The following is a 3,915-nucleotide window of genomic DNA, read 5'->3' as shown; positions in this document are numbered from 1 at the left end:
CTGACTTTCTTTCACAGACATGTAAAACCACCAAGACCCGTAATCTAGGATCTAGACGTTGGTTACCTAGCAACCAAGATGATGTCTACAGAAAGGAACTATTTTTTGATGCGTAGAATCATGTCGAAATTAACATTTTAAACAATAATGGGGTGTTTTCAGATTATTTAGTTTGTTGTAGAATTGCAGAGAGAAATATCTTCAGATTGGGATTGTTAGTGGATATTCCCACGGCTAAGTTGCTCATGCTTTACCTCCGGCCTGCAATACGGGCCGAACAACACCTTCGTGGGAATATCCATGACCAACCCCACTCACTGCGTTATATTGCTTAAGTAGCACACTACGCCATATTTTACATGACTAGCAAAAAATACAGTTGATTTTTTTTTACCTTGTTTGTTAAGGCCAGTCAGTTTAGTTCAGTTCGGACAGACTAGCAGTATTTTTTGTCCTGTAATATTTAGTAGCAGCCTAACGCTATATCCAACTCTACCCCTTCCAACGTAGCCTAATGGTAACGCATTCTGTTTAGGCTAGCAGCTTGTTGACGTCTAGTAGCCTAATGAGCCGCTGCTGGTCTAGGCTTTTCGTAAATGCAACCCCTGAAGTGACAAGTGACGAACTGACTTATTTTCAATGACACCTACCATAAGGGCGAGAAACTGATGTAAAATATTTATCCTAACAGACAGACCGCACTACTGTTGATAATTTTAACCGTACATTTTTGCAGAATAAATTATTTGGGGGGCTTATTGAGAAAGGGGCAAAGTGAAGCGAACTATTTTGCACTCTGTTATGATACTGTCAGGGTCTAGGGTAACACTATGGCTAATATATGCAACTTTCATTTACAGAATGAGAGAATTTGATAAGAGTGAGGCACTAACAGTTAACAAAGTGATGAGGGTTGTAAACAAATTGAACTGGTCTTGGTTACAGGCTGAAACGGGAGATTGAGGTCAAGACAGCCAAACACAACTAAATGTCAGACTTTTTCAAAAAAAATTTGAAAAAAAAAAAGGATGCCAAATGTACTTTCTGCATGAAAGAGATTAATTATGCTAACAAGGGAGTGCATGCTCTGTTGAATCTCAAGGAAAGTGCCATACACACAGCTTAGAGTGGCTACCATCATATCTACTCCAGTGTGGGTCCCAGCCCTCTGTCAAGACAAGCCAGCTACCAACCAAAAGTCAGGCCCCAGCAGACAGAATAAGGGAAGGAACTGGGACAGTGTATTTTTCATATAAAGAACATTTTGTGTGAATAGGGTGAGCCCAGGGATGGCAGAGAGATGCAGCATTCTAGACATTTTTAACTGGCACTGGTGAGTAATTGATTAATTCAAGGGTGGCATGAAGCAAACAACCAGATAAACAGAAAGAAACAGGCCCAAGATGAAATTAGCACAAAATACATTAGGGAAAACCAGACACAAAACACCATACTCATAAATTGAAAGAAAAAAAAAACACAAATATCTTTACTCCTACATAAAATGTCTTTTGTATTTGAATAAAAATAATACAAAACATATTAAAGTTAATTATCTGTTGTTCGTCCCTGGGCTATGCTGTGCTAAACAAATTCCATCATGGGGACATTAAAATATAATCCATTTTATTCTATTCTATTAAAATGAAGATATAAGTAGTAATTATCATGAACTATCTGTCAAAATAAGCCCCCCCCCCCTGAAACGTCATAAATCACGTCATAACCACGCCTCCTTTTTATGCAAATTAGCCATGTGGTTGTCACCACGTGTTGTTTGTTATTGTTATTGTTTTGTGAGTCATGTGACAGTCATGTGACTGGTGTCAAACCCTGGGCAGCCATATTGGATGTAAAGTCATGTGACAGTCATGTGTCTGGTGTCAAACAATATTGGCATCCATATTGGATGTAGTGTCATGTGACAGTCATGTGACTGATGTCAAACCCTGGGCGGCCATATTGGCCCCCAAACCCACATGTGTGTTTTGTGGATAATGGGGGATCAGATAAACTTTGTAAGAGTTGTATATGTTTAGTGGTAAATGGGTGTAAATACAAAGTGTGCTGCTAGGATGGCCGAGTGGTTAAGGCGTTGGACTTAAGATCAAATGGATGTTTGTGTCCTCGTGGGTTCGACCCCCACTCCTAGCAACTATATTAATGGCTGAGAGTAGTATGAAGTTTACTTTTATTTTTTGATAAGTCCTAGAGATGTTGAGAGATATGGATTAAAAAATAATTAAAAAAAAAAAAAGTTTAAATTGGTTACCATTTCGCTAGGCGCTTTGGTTAAAAAGGTGTCAGCCAAATCCCATGTACTGTAATTTTTATAACTAGAATCATGGGGTCGTGTGTGTGTGTGTGTGTGACCAAATGGGTCTATGCCTGGAGGAGGTGTTGGGCCCGGGCATGTCACTGTGTGTGATGTTTGAAGCCCCTTTCATGTGTCTTATCATATAGTTGGCTAGCCGGAGTCATACTGTTTAACTGATTACAAACACAGTGGTTAATTATGTATGTATGTATTGGGGGTCTAAGAAGCCCCCACACTTTGTAGAGGCGGTGTTGTGCCCAGACATGTCTCTGAGTTTATTGTTTGAAGCCCCTTACATGTGGCTCATCAAACAACAGGCTAGCCGGAGACGTACTGCTTAACTGATTACAAACACAGTGGTTAATTATGTATGTATGTATTGGGGGTCTATGAACCCCCTCACTTTGTAGAGGAGGTGTTGGGTCAGGATATGTCTCTGAGTGTATTGTTTGAGACCCTATCATATGACTTGATATAGGCTGGACTATTCCATGATGCTGTGTAGCGACTGTCCATAGCAGGCTGTACAATATCCTTCCAAGAGTCCCTAAACATCACCCAATCTGCATCACAAAATGAAATGTGCGCCATGTCGCCTGAAAACGCAAATCGGAGATGTCAAAGCGTATATAGCTTCACACCGCGATCTTCCTTGTCAAAAACATAGCCTCCTATGCGCCCATCGTTCAACAACCATTGGTATTCCACGCCATCATTAGGTTTACTCAGAAAATTAACAAAAGTTTCAGGTCTCCTCCTTTGCGGTGCATAAGTCATTTCAGGATTCGATAGCTTAGCGCTAACAGGCGTGAGTGTAATCCGTCTCTTTGATTTTGCCGATTCAATCATGTCAGCCATGGTAAGTTCTGTTCAAAATCACTGCTAACAATGATAGCTATACATCACCCACAGCTTTTATAATCTCAATCCTAGAGACATGCCGGGGCAAAACACACCCACTACAAAAGGGTTTATAGATAACCAGGTGTCTGCATACAGACGTCACTACTCATAAACAGATCTTTTACAATGTTATCAGCACTAGTGTACGTAGGTAGTAGGCAGACCCCCCACATGAAAGGGGGCTCAAACAACACACTCAGAGACATGCCCGGACAAAGCCGTGGCCTACTGGTTAGCACTTGTAACTTATAGCTAACACATTTTTTCAACCAGAACCTCTAACAACATGCTAAACAGGTTAACGGCTATGCTCCCAGAGGAAACTTTTGCTTCTCATTTGTATCCCTTCTGTTGCTAAGGAGGCAAAATGGTGATTCTCTTTTAAGGATCATTTAAGTATTACTTTTGTCACAATTATTTCTCCTAATTTTGAGAAATAAAACAAGCAAAAGATGAGACACATAGCAATAAGACAAGTAGGAGTCACATAAGAGATATTAGTTTGAGAAGCAGGAGAAGTACAGGAGATCTCTTATATGTTTGAGTGTAGTCTCACTTACAACTTGTTTCTCCTTAGGAGAAATAATAGAGCAGATGGAGTCACATAAGAGATATTAGTTTGAGAAGCAGGAGAAATACGGGAGATCTCTTATATGTTTGAGTGTAGTCTCATTTACAACTTGTTTCTCCTTAGG

The 3,915-nt window shown here is 40.1% G+C and overlaps 1 non-coding gene across 1 annotated transcript; it reads left to right on the top strand.

Moving 5' to 3' along the window:
- Positions 1 to 2,069: 2,069 nt before the first annotated feature.
- Positions 2,070 to 2,154, top strand: trnal-uaa. The gene has a single exon. It is a non-coding gene; the product is annotated as a tRNA-Leu (tRNA).
- The last annotated feature ends 1,761 nt before the right edge of the window (positions 2,155 to 3,915 follow it).

Source organism: Alosa alosa, unplaced genomic scaffold, assembly GCF_017589495.1.
Source record: "Alosa alosa isolate M-15738 ecotype Scorff River unplaced genomic scaffold, AALO_Geno_1.1 AALO_1.0_unplaced_171, whole genome shotgun sequence".
NCBI classification, from domain to species: Eukaryota; Metazoa; Chordata; class Actinopteri; order Clupeiformes; family Clupeidae; genus Alosa; species Alosa alosa.
Note: the sequence above shows the minus strand (reverse complement) of the source record. Positions and strands in the feature narration are given on the sequence as shown.